Source organism: Salmo trutta, chromosome 36 (genome assembly GCF_901001165.1).
Source record: "Salmo trutta chromosome 36, fSalTru1.1, whole genome shotgun sequence".
Classification (NCBI taxonomy): Eukaryota; Metazoa; Chordata; class Actinopteri; order Salmoniformes; family Salmonidae; genus Salmo; species Salmo trutta.
Window position 1 is genome coordinate 41,551,995 of NC_042992.1, and position 13,403 is coordinate 41,565,397.

Genomic DNA, 13,403 nt, shown 5'->3' on the forward strand with positions numbered 1-13,403 from the left:
AGGTCAGGGTGTGACATGGGGTGGGCATTCTATGTGTCATATTTCTATGTTGTTGTTTTCTTTGATTGGCCTAGTATGGTTTCCAATCAGAGGCAGCTGTCTATCGTTGTCTCTGATTGGGAATCATACTTAGGCAGCCCTTTATCCCTCCTTCAGTGTGGGATCTTGTTTTTGTACTGCTCAGTAAAGCATGCAGAACGTGATGTTCGTTTTCCGTTGTTTTGTTATTTTGATTTAGTGTTCTGAGTTACAATAAATATAAATATGAGCATTTTCCACGCTGCACCTTGGTCTACTCCTATCAACGATCGTCACAGTGAATGTATTGTAATGTTTTTGAAATTGTATAAGCTGCTTAATTTTCCTGGACCCCAGGAAGAATAGCTGCTGCCTTGACAGCAGCTAATGGGGATCCATAATAAATACAAATACAAATAGTAAAACAATTGTGGGAGCTGCTGAAAATCTGTGAAATCTGTTGTGAAATGTAATGTCTTTAATTGTATATAACTGCCTTCATTTTGCTGGACCTCAAGAAGAGTAGATGCTGCCTGGGCAGCAGCTAAGAGGGATCCATAATAAATACAAAATACAAACCCCATTATCTCAACTAGATCAAGAGCTCCCTGTCCCCTCATACCACATTATTAAAAAAAGTCCCTATGGGTCGAGTCTATTCAAACCCCATGTCCTGCTAACTTCACTCTTAATTAACACAATTGAAATGGTCTGCTTGTCCTTAGATTACTGTCAAGCATTCCCATATTAATATGTTTTTTACTCTATTGGGCTGAGAACTTCCAATGGACAGAGCGAGAGGCAAGAGCCATATTCTGTAGCGTGAAGTATTACATAATTATGCATATTCATACCGCAGAATTGTGAGAGGAATGGGGAGCTTCATTTAGACTTCAGTTCTTCTGTTCTGTATTTAAATGGCTGGCATCCATGTAAACAACACCTCCTTCAAGTCAATGCCATATCCAAAGGCAGCCAGCTGAACATTATTTTGCATAAATCAGTCAGAGTCAGTCTAATAACAGGTTAAGTCTTTTGTGACAAAGTTATTTTCTTTATCACACTGAGTACCTTTTGTTCATTGTTTCTGTTGTTGAAGAGCCCAGTGCCTAATGATTGTGTTGACCATAAGAAGACCCAATTACCTATCCTGCCAATCTGTGGTAGGTCTGAGAAGTATTTGGGTTAGATTACCACACCACCGCTGCCATCATCCCAACAAAAGAAAAGCAATAAGACCTATTTTCAAACCTAGGTAGAGTTGAATGTTCTATTTTCTAACAAACAGACATAATTAAATTGATTTAATTGGGTCGCAGTGGTCTTACTAAATAGGGTGAGTGGGTCTGACTGGGTCTGACTGATAGGGATGAGGGATGGTGATTTTGGTTCTTTTCTATTTGCCATCATCCATTACGCAATGCTCTCTGAGATTTGATGATTTGGGGGAATTACCTGACACCAGTTGCTTTATGCAGTTGTGAAAAGTGATTTTGTTTAGTAATTGAGTAAACAATTTAATCAATTTAAGTCTACTGTTGATAACTGTGGGTAAGAATGGTGAAAATAATTGGAATGGTGATGATGAGAACAATCCACAATACATAAAGCTTTGATACCCTTTTTTATGATATCATTGTAAATACAGTATATATTTCATATTTAGTCCCACTTTAAATGATGTTCAGCTTATAAAGGCATCATAAAACGTTCATAATGCCTTCATAAGCATTATATAAATGTGTTACAAAGTATCTATAACCATATGTCATGCTTTATAAAGGGTTGATAAATGTGGCATAAATGTGTGACATAATCACCAATGTCAAATGTGACATAACCCACTATGTTGAATATGGAGTGGCCATCACAAAGCCCTGACCTCAATCCCATAGACAATTTGTGGGCAGAACTGAAAACTGCGTGTGTGAGCAAGGAGGCCTACATACCTGACTCAGTTACACCAGCTCTGTCAGGCGGAAAAATTCACCCAACTTATTGTGGGAAGCTTGTGGAAGGCTACCTGAAATGTTTGGCCCAAGTTAAACAATTTAAAGGCAATGCTACCAAATGCTAATTGAGTGTATGTAAACTTTCAACTTCAACTGTCGATGGGAAATGGCATTCTGAGATGTCACTACACACAGTTCAAACATGTAATGTTAGCTAGCTAGACAGCCATCTAACGTCAGCTAACATTAGCTAGCTAATAGCAACTTTAACTTGGGGTCTTTTGTTTAGATGTGTAGCTTGCTAAATAATGAACCATAAGCCCAATCCATAGAGTACTAGCAATACAAACCAATTGTCATAGCTAGCTTATAACTAGCAATGCGAAATGGGATTCTGAGAAAACATAGCTAACGTTAGACACAGTTCATACACGTAAGTTAATGTTAGCTTTCAAGCCAGCCATCTAACCTCAGCTAACGTTAGCTAGCTAACACCAAGCTTTAACTTGGGGTCTTTTGTTTAGATTTGTAACGTTAAAACCTCTCTTGGGTTCACACTATTCAACAGCCAGTGAAAAATCAGAGCGCCAAATTCAAAACCACAAAATGTCATAATTCAAAGTTCTGAAACGTACGACTATTTTACACCATTTTAAAGATACATGTCTCCTTAATGTAACCACATTGTCCGATTTCAAAAAGGCTTTACGGCAAAAGCATAAAGTTAGATTATGTTAGGACAGTTCCAACACAAGAAAAACCACACAGCCATTTTCCTAGCAAGGACAGGCGTCACAAAAAACAGAAAAACAGCTAAAATTATGCACTAACCTTTGACGATCTTCATCAGATGACACTCCTAGGACATGATGTTACACAATACATGCATTTTTTGTTCGATCAAGTTCATATTTATATCCAAAAACAGCATTTTACAATGCCGCGTGATGTTCAGAAAATATTTTGCCTCCAATACTGCCGGTGAATCAGCACAACAATTTACAAAAATACTCATCATAAACGTTGATAAAATATTAAACTGTTATTCAAAGAATGATAGACGAACATCTCCTTTATGCAACCACTGTGACAGATTTCAAAAAAGCTTCACGGGGAAAGCACACTTTGCAATCATCTGAGCACTGCGCTCAGAAAAAGACATCAAGCAATACAGATACCCGCCATTTTGGAGTCATCAAAATACTGCCCCCTACCCAAGAGAGGTTAACATTAGCTAGCTAGCTAGCTAAACAATTAACTATAATCCCAAACCATAGAGTACTTACTAGCAATACAAACCGAGTGTCATAGCTAGATAAAGTTAACCAAATAGGTTTGATGTTAGCTAGTTAGCTAGCAAACATTAGGCTATAACTAGCATTGCGAAATGGCATTCTGAGAAAACATCACTGACGTTACACAGAGTGCATACATGTACATTTACATTACATTTACATTTAAGTCATTTAGCAGACGCTCTTGTCCAGAGCGACTTACAAATTGGTGCATTCACCTTATGATATCCAGTGGAACAACCACTTTACAATAGTGCATCTAAATCTTTTAAGGGGGGGGGGGTTAGAAGGATTACTTTATCCTATCCCAGGTATTCCTTAAAGAGGTGGGGTTTCAGGTGTCTCCGGAAGGTGGTGATTGACTCCGCTGTCCTGGCGTCGTGAGGGAGCTTGTTCCACCATTGGGGTGCCAGAGCAGCGAACAGTTTGGACTGGGCTGAGCAGGAACCGTGCTTCCTCAGAGGTAGGGGGGCCAGCAGGCCAGAGGTGGATGAACGCAGTGCCCTTGTTTGGGTGTAGGGCCTGATCAGAGCCTGAAGGTATGGAGGTGCCGTTCCCCTCACAGCTCCGTAGACAAGCACCATGGTCTTGTAGCGGATGCGAGCTTCAACTGGAAGCCAGTGGAGAGAGCGGAGGAGCGGGGTGACGTGAGAGAACTTGGGAAGGTTGAACACCAGACGGGCTGCGGCGTTCTGGATGAGTTGTAGGGGTTTAATGGCACAGGCAGGGAGCCCAGCCAACAGCGAGTTGCAGTAATCCAGACGGGAGATGACAAGTGCCTGGATTAGGACCTGCGTCGCTTCCTGTGTGAGGCAGGGTCGTACTCTGCGAATGTTGTAGAGCATGAACCTACAGGATCGGGTCACCGCCTTGATGTTAGTGGAGAACGACAGGGTGTTGTCCAGGATCACGCCAAGGTTCTTAGCACTCTGGGAGGAGGACACAAGGGAGTTGTCAACCGTGATGGCGAGATCATGGAACGGGCAGTCCTTCCCCGGGAGGAAGAGCAGCTCCGTCTTGCCGAGGTTCAGCTTGAGGTGGTGATCCGTCATCCACACTGATATGTCTGCCAGACATGCAGAGATGCGATTCGCCGCCTGGTTATCAGAAGGGGGAAAGGAGAAGATTAATTGTGTGTCGTCTGCATAGCAATGATAGGAGAGACCATGTGAGGATATGACAGAGCCAAGTGACTTGGTGTATAGCGAGAATAGGAGAGGGCCTAGAACAGAGCCCTGGGGGACACCAGTGGTGAGAGCGCGTGGTGCGGAGACAGATTCTCGCCACGCCACCTGGTAGGAGCGACCTGTCAGGTAGGACGCAATCCAAGCGTGGGCCGCGCCGGAGATGCCCAACTCGGAGAGGGTGGAGAGGATGATCTGATGGTTCACAGTATCAAAGGCAGCAGATAGGTCTAGAAGGATGAGAGCAGAGGAGAGAGAGTTAGCTTTAGCAGTGCGGAGAGCCTCCGTGACACAGAGAAGAGCAGTCTCAGTTGAATGCCCAGTCTTGAAACCTGACTGATTAGGATCAAGAAGGTCATTCTGAGAGAGATAGCAGGAGAGCTGGCCAAGGACGGCACGTTCAAGAGTTTTGGAGAGAAAAGAAAGAAGGGATACTGGTCTGTAGTTGTTGACATGGGAGGGATCGAGTGTAGAAAAATAGAACTATAATAATCTACTAATGTAGATCGCCGTTTCTTCCACATCACCGTCATCAGAAGACTACAATGTTTTCCTCAATGAAAATGTTTTTACCTAAAACAGGGATTTCCTCATCATCTGATTCATTTTTCATAGTCCATCACAACTTTTTGCTACTGACCTTCGTCGATAGCACCTGACAAATTCAGGGCAGCAATGTTATTGAGAGCAGTAGCAGCATATTTGCAGTTCTCCATGGCTAACATTATATCTTTCGAAAAAAAACTGCAGTGGAAAGGATACGCATAACGCATAACGAGCAGCTAATTTTATAGACACAAGTTGCTACACTGCAGACCAATCTGAAACTCATCTTCAGCATTTTCAGCCCACTCATTATCTCAGCCAATAATGGCTAGCAGGAAGGTTCCTGTATTTTCTTTGTCTAATCCAACTAGCCTTGTAATTTAACATGTATTTTTTGTATTTACAGATGGCATAAAAGTTTGTTATTAAGGCACATGAAAGTTCACATGTTCGAGAGGGCATTTCTGTAATTAGATAATTTTTTTTAATAATACGTTCAAATGGCTCTCCTGTGAAGTCATGACTTGCGACATACGCGTAGTTTCCTGAAACGGGTCACATATGCTGAGCACTTGTAGGCTGCTTTTCCTTCACTCTGTGGTTCGACTCATCCCAAACCATCTCAATTTGGTTGAGGTCGGGAGATTGTGGAGGCCAGGTCATCTGATGCAGCACTCCATCACTCTCCTTCTTGGTAAAATAGTCCACAATTGTGTTGGGTCATTGTCCTGTTGAAAAACAAATGATAGTCCCACGAAACCCAAACCATTCTGCGTATCACTGCAGAATGCTTTGGTAGTCATGCTGGTGAAGTGTGCCTTGAATTCTAAATAAATCACAGACAGTGTCCCAGCAAAGCACCCTGACACCAAAACACCTCCTCCTCCATGCTTTACGGTGGGAAATACATATGCGGAGATAATCCGTTCACCCACATCGCGTCGCACAAAGACACGGCGGTTGTAACCAAAAATCGCAAATTTGGACTGCAGACCAAAGGAAAAATGTCCACCGGTCTAATGCCCATTTGCAGCAATTCAACCATGAAGGCCTGATTCAGTCTCCTCTGAACAGTTAATGTTGAGATGTGTCTATTACTTGAACTCTGTAAAGCATTTATTTGGGATGCAATTTCTGAGGCTGGTAACTCTAATGAACTTATCCTCTGCAGAAGAGGTAACTCTGGGTCTTCCATTCCTGTGGCGGTCCTCATGAGAGCCAGTTTCATCAAAGCACTTGATGGTTTTTGCGACAGCACTTGAAGAAACTCGCCAATGTCCAGTCTCTTGACAACAAGGTAGACGAAATCCGAGCAAGGGTTGCCTTCCAGAGAGACATCAGAGATTGTAACTACATTTGACTCTATGGAAACCACATATCCTGAGGCTGAATTTATTGTAGCTGGGGATTTTAACAAGGCTAATCTTAACAAGTACATTTGTATTGAGCAGCCTACCACTGACAATTATGTATCTACCATGGGGATCTGCGATCACATTGGAACATGTAAAAGGTACCGATCTGTGAAGTAAAATAGCCACCCCTCTTGCCTTACTCTGAAATGAGGAATGAAATCTCAGGTAGTCTCAGGTAGTCTCTTCAGACACCTGTGCAAACACAAATATATACAATTTTGAAGGTTAAATATATTACATTTACGTTTAAGTCATTTAGCAGACGCTCTTATCCAGAGCGACTTACAAAATGGTGCATTCACCTTATGATATCCAGTGGAACAACCACTTTACAATAGTGCATCTAAATCTTTTAAGGGGGGGGGGGGGTTAGAAGGATTACTTATATATACATTTGGTCACTAACTCAGGAGTGATAGGGAAACGCGTTCTACATCCTTGGCTTCCAACAGCGCCCCCTGGATTGTATTTCTTCAGACTTTAGAGCAAAGCATGATAACTCTTACTCTGTGCTAACTGAGATTTGTGACCATTTAACCTCTCAACAGCAAGTTTGCGGGGGGTATGCTTTTTCTGAACGTCACATGCTAATGTAAAAAGCTGTTTTTTGATATAAATATGAACTTGATTGAACAGACATGCATGTATTGTATAACATAATGTCCTAGGTGTGTCATCTGATGAAGATCATCAAAGGTTAGTGCTGCATTTAGCTGTGATTTGGGTTTTTGTGACATTATATGCTAGCTTGAAAAATGGGTGTCTGATTATTTCTGGCTGGGTACTCTGCTGACATAATCTAATGTTTTGCTTTCGTTGTAAAGCCTTTTTGAAATCGGACAGTGTGGTTAGATTAACGAGAGTCTTGTCTTTAAAATGCTGTAAAATAGTCATATGTTTGAGAAATTGAAGTAATAGCATTTCAAAGGTTTTGAAAATCGCGCCACAGGATTCAACTGGCTGTTACGTAGGTGGGACGATTTGGTGCCACCTAGCCCAGAGAGGTTAAAGTGACCACGTATAGTCAATAAACAGAGAGTAGCAGCAGCGTCAAAGAAGGGTCTGTGTAGCCCTTTGATTAGCTGTTCAGGAGTCTTATGGTTTGGGGTAGAAGCTGTAAAGAAGCCTTTTGGACCTAGACTTGGCGCTCCGGTACCGCTTGCCATGCGGTAGCAGAAAAAATTGTCTATAACTAGGGTGGCTGGAGTCTTTTAGGGCGTTCCTCCGACACCACCTGGTATAGAGGTCCTGGATGGCGGGAAGCTTGGCTCCAGTAATGTACTGGGCCATACGCACTACGCTCTGTATTGCCTTGCGGTCAGAGGCTGAGCAGTTGCCATATAAGGCAGTGATGCAACCAGTCAGGATGCTTTCGATGGTACAGCTGTAGAACCCTTTGAGGATCTGAGGACCCAGGACAAATATTTTCAGTCTCCTTAAGCTTTGTCGTGTCCTCTTCACAACTGTCTTGGTGTGCTTGGACCATGTTAGTTTGTTGGTGATGTGGACACCAAGGAACTTGAAGTTATCAACCTGCTCCACTGCAGCCCTGTCAGAGAACGGGGGCGTGCTCGGTCCTCCTTTTCCTGTAGTCCACAATCATCTCCTTTGTCTTGATCACATTGAGGGAGAGGTTGTTGTCCTGGCACCACACAGATAGTTCTCAAACCTCCTCCCTTTAGGCTGTCTCATTGTTGTTGATGATCAAGCCTACCACTGTTGTGTCATCGGCAAACTTGATGATGGTCGTGCAAGTCGTGCCTGGCCATGCAGTCATGAGTGAACAGGGAGTACAGGAGGGGACTGAGGATGCAAAATTTATTTTAAACAGCGGTTGACATGCTTCGAAGTACGGTAATGGAATATTTAGAATTTTTTTGTCACGAAACGCGTCGGGCGCGTAACCCTTATTTACCCTTTCGGATAGTGTCTTGAAATCTCTCTCTCTCTCTCTCTCTCTCTCTCTCTCTCTCTCTCTCTCTCTCTCTCTCTCTCTCTCTCTCTCTCTCTCTCTCTCTCTCTCTCTCTCTCTCTCTCTCTCTCTCTCTCTCTCTCTCTCTCTCTCTCTCTCTCTCTCTCTCTCTCTCTCTCTCTCTCTCTCTCTCTCTCTCTCTCTCTCTCTCTCTCTCTCTCTCTCTCTCTCTCTCTCTCTCTCTCTCTCTCTCTCTCTCTCTCTCTCTCTCTCTCTCTCTCTCTCTCTCTCTCTCTCTCTCTCTCTCTCTCTCTCTCTCTCTCTCTCTCTCTCTCTCTCTCTCTCTCTCTCTATATATATATATATATATATATAGATGTTTCGTCTGTCTTTGCGTTCAATGATACCGAATTCCTAGCTGCAGACTAGTAATTAATATCAAAGACTTGTTATTATTCTGTCGGTTTCAATAGTCTAAGAGTTTAACCACGTGGTATGGATCAAGTTCAGAACGAGGAATGCATAGTCAAACCTTGCAAATAAATAAAAAAAACCTTGGCCCTCTCTTCTCGAGGTAAGCTGGTCTCCTGATAGAAAATCTGGGTGGGGATTATATTCGGAACGTAGAAAAGGCTGTCTCATGATGCCAGGTCCTGTCTGTGTCCCTGGGGGCGTGCCAAGGACTTAGTTAAGACTCCAAAGGGAATTTGAGTTTCCTTCATTAAACAGTCCAAAATCACATTTACACAATTTCACAAACAGTTCCATCCTTATTCATTAATTTTATACAACCATTAGATAAAAGTCTCACAACTGAGGCTATTATATAAACAGAGCCATGGTAATGTGGCCGTATTGTCTCTCATGAGTTTCACAAAATTGTACCAAACGGACCAGTTCGTAGCTGGATTCTTCACCGATCATTTATACCTTCTCCAGAACATAAATGTTGTTCGGTTCCCCAGTCCTGTGAGGTGGAAGAATTCCTTTGTCTCTCTCTGTCTGTGGCCATGAGGCGGGACATTTTCTTAGGAATTTATGACCACTCAACAGGGCCTGAGTAGGGGGAGGTAGGGGCATGGTACATAGAAAACCCAAAGAGGGCAACGTCATGACAGTAGCCACCCTTTTGTCTTGATGACAGCTTGATGACAGACACACTCTTGGCACTCTCTCAACCAGCTTCTTGAGGAATGCTTTTCCAACAGTCTTGAAGGAGTTCAGACATATGCTGAGTACTTGTTGGCTGCTTTTCCTTCACTCTGCGGTCCAACTCATCCCAAACCATCTCAACTGGGTTGAGGTCAGGTGATTATGGAGGCCAGGTCATCTGATGCTGCACTCCATCACACTCCTTGGAGTCCTTACACAGCCTGTAGGTGTGTTTTGGGTCATTGTCCTGTTGAAAAACAAATTTACATTTACGTAATTTAGCAGACGCTCTTATCCAGAGCGACTTACAAATTGGTGTATTCACCTTATGATATTGATAGTCCCACTAAGCGCAAACCAGATAGGATGGCACATCGCTGCAGAATGCTGTGGTAGCTATGCTGGTTAAGTATGCCTTGAATTCTAAATAAATCACAAACAGTGTCACCAGCAAAGCACCATCACACCTCCTCCATGCTTCATGGTGGGAACCACAGATGCGTTGATCATCCGTTCACCTACTCTGCGTCTAACAAAGACATGGCGGTTGGAACCAAAAATGTAAAAATCTGTCTAACGTCCATTGCTTGTGTTTCTTGGCCCAAGCAAGTCTCTTCTTCTTATTAGTGTCCTTTAGTAGTGGTTTCTTTGCAGCAATTTGACCATGAAGTCCTGATTCACACAGTCTCCTCTGAACAGTTGATGTTGAGATGTCTGTTACTGTGAAGCATTTATTTGGGCCACAATCTGGGGTGCAGTTAAATCTAATGAACTTATCCTCTGCAGCATAGGTAACTCTGGGTCTTCCTATCCTGTGGTGGTCCTCATGAGAGCCAGTTTCATCACAGCGCTTGATAGTTTTTGCGACTGTACTTGAACTTCTTGAAAAATGTTCTGGATTTACTGACCTTCATGTAATGATGGCCTGTTGATTCTCTTTGCTTATTTGAGCTGTTCTTGCCATAATATGGACTTGGTCTTTAACCAAATAGGGTTATCTTCTGTATACCACCCCTACAACTGGCTCAAACACATTAACAAGTCACACAAGTTAAATGAAATGCATTACAGGTGACTACCTCATGAAGCTGGTTGAGAGAAGGCCAAGAATGTGCAAAGCGTCGTCAAGGCAAAGGGTGGCCACTTTGAAGAATCTAAAATCTAAAATCTATTTTGATTTGTTTAACACTTTTTTGCTTACTAAATGATTCCATATGTGTTATTTCATAGTTTTGATGGCTTCACTATTATTATTACAATGTAGAAAATAGAACAAAGAATGAGTAGGTGTGTCCAAAGTTTTGACTGGTACTGTAGATCATGAAGGAACGCATCTGGGTTACAACGTAAAAAAATGTATCTTCACAATTATACAAGGGTCATAGTTTTTCAATTTGGTATCTGTAATGCAAGAAATTGGGCAGTGTTCACTGATATCATTTGCAAAAGCACCACTAGCCAAATATTTATGGGGATGGAGGAGTTTTTATTATCAGCTGAGTCAAGTTGAACTCAAGACAGATATTCTTAAACTGATCTGTGGCATGTGTATGCCAATCAAGATTGAGATCTAACACAATCAGTTCAGTTACCAGAAGGGGTTTTAAATAATCATAAATAATAGAATGCATCAATTAATATATGCATATTTTGGCTAATGGACACTTTTTTATAACCAACAGCTCAAATATTTTGGGGGCAGAGATGCTAAGAAAGCATGATGCCATACAGGTCTTACATAAATAAACTTTAAAAAAGAGGGAGGGGTGGCTATTACATAGACTAAATGGCAACGTCCTTATCCATAATCAAATTATTCAGCCAGGTCTCTGAGATAACCAGAACGTCTGGCCTAGTGTCATGCACCCAAACATCCAGAAAGTCCAGTTTAGACATTAGGCTTCGCACATTTAATGGAACAGTCCAAGCCCTCTGCGAGATTTGAAAACATCAGGAGTATCCATGGTGACAAGAGTCAATAGAACTGAATGAGCTAGCCAGGGCACAGGGCCAGCGAGGGCACAGGGCCAGAAATGATAGGACGTTTTTAATTAGCCAGCAGAGACCCAATCCATTCTTCAAAGTCCTGTTTCAGCCATTCAGAGCTACCATTCCTAATGTCATTAAATCCCACATGGACTACAACAGGATAAATTTCCGTGTGCTGACGTAGAACAGTGGGGAGCAGTCTAGTAATATCCTGTACTCAAGCCCCGGGGTAACACAGGATTTTTGTTCCAGAAACCGAGACGTTTCTTACCATAGAGCTGCTTAAGACAACGGCCGGCGAGATGAAAGAGGAAATCTGCCCATTCCCACGCCTGGCATGATTCAGGAGACCCATCGAGGACCTGCGAGAGGCGGAATCTCGTACGCCCGCAACTTTTGGCACACGGTTCGAGCCTCCCATAACCAACAAAGCCTCATTCACCATAGAAGCAACAGGGAAGCATCCGAATCCAACGCGGAAGCCCCCAGGGGTGAAGGCACCGGAACCTCTGTATCCAGGGTGGCAAAGCTGTTTGAAGTCTGTATCCTGTCTGGGCTTCCCACTGCCAAGGAGGCCCCAATTGCCAAAGGCTGCTGCTTTTGATTCTATGGTGAGTGATGTGCCTCCATGGCTGGTTGGCAGGGTCAAGAATAGGAACGTCCACTAACTCATCAAAAAGGATTCCATTTTCCAGGGAAGGGGGAGACCCCTTCGGGGAGGGATCCCTGCAGAGCACCAGCCAGTCGGTTACGGAGAGATGACGCGACAGTGACACTCCCATCATCAGGTCAGATCGACGTTCAGCTACCTGAGTAGAAGAGAAAGTAGGCGGAAGTGGATTCCCCAGTACCTTGTGTAAGTTTGCTACTTGTTTGCTAAGAGTAGCCACTTCTCTATAGTCCTCTGCGAGCAAACATTTGCCACATTGAAAGTCCGGAAGGTCCACATTGTCCCGGAATAAATATGTAAATATCACACCCACGTGTTGTATGATATTTCCATCCTAGTGTGAAGTCACTCCAGGGTGTGATATTCAAATCCTTGGCGGAAGTCCCGCCCCCCTCTTAAATAACAAGATATATATATATATATTTTTTTTTATTTCACCTTTATTTAACCAGGTAGGCAAGTTGAGAACAAGTTGTCATTTACAATTGCGACCTGGCTAAGATAAAGCAAAGCAGTTCGACACATACAACAACACAGAGTTACACATGGAGTAAAAACAAACATACCGTCAATAATACAGTAGAGAAATAAGTCTATATACAATGTGCGCAAATGAGGTGAGATAAGGGAGGTAAAGGCAAAAAAGGCCATGGTGGCAAAGTAAATACAATATAGCAAGTAAAACACTGCAAGTAGATTTGTAGTGGAAGTAAGAGAAAAGTAGAAATAATGGGGTGCAAAGGAGCAAAATAAATAAATACAGTAGGGGAAGAGGTAGTTGTTTGGGCTAAATTATAGATGGGCTATGTACAGGTGCAGTGATCTGTGAGCTGCTCTGACAGCTGGTGCTTAAAGCTAGTGAGGGAGATAAGTGTTTCCAGTTTCAGAGATTTTTGTAGTTCGTTCCAGTCATTGGCAGCAGAGAACTGGAAGGAGAGACGGCCAAAGGAGGAATTGGCTTTGGGGGTGACCAGAGATATACCTGCTGGAGCGCGTGCTACAGGTGGGTGCTGCTATGGAGACCAGTGAGCTGAGATAAGGGGGGACTTTACCTAGCAGGGTCTTGCAGATGACCTGGAGCCAGTGGGTTTGGCGACGAGTATGAAGCGAGGGCCAGCCAACGAGAGCATACAGGTCGCAGTGGTGGGTAGTATATGGGGCTTTGGTGACAAAACGGATGGCACTGTGATAGATTGCATCCAGTTAATTGAGTAGGGTATTGGAGGCTATTTTGTAAATGACATGGCCAAAGTCAAGGATCGGTAGGATG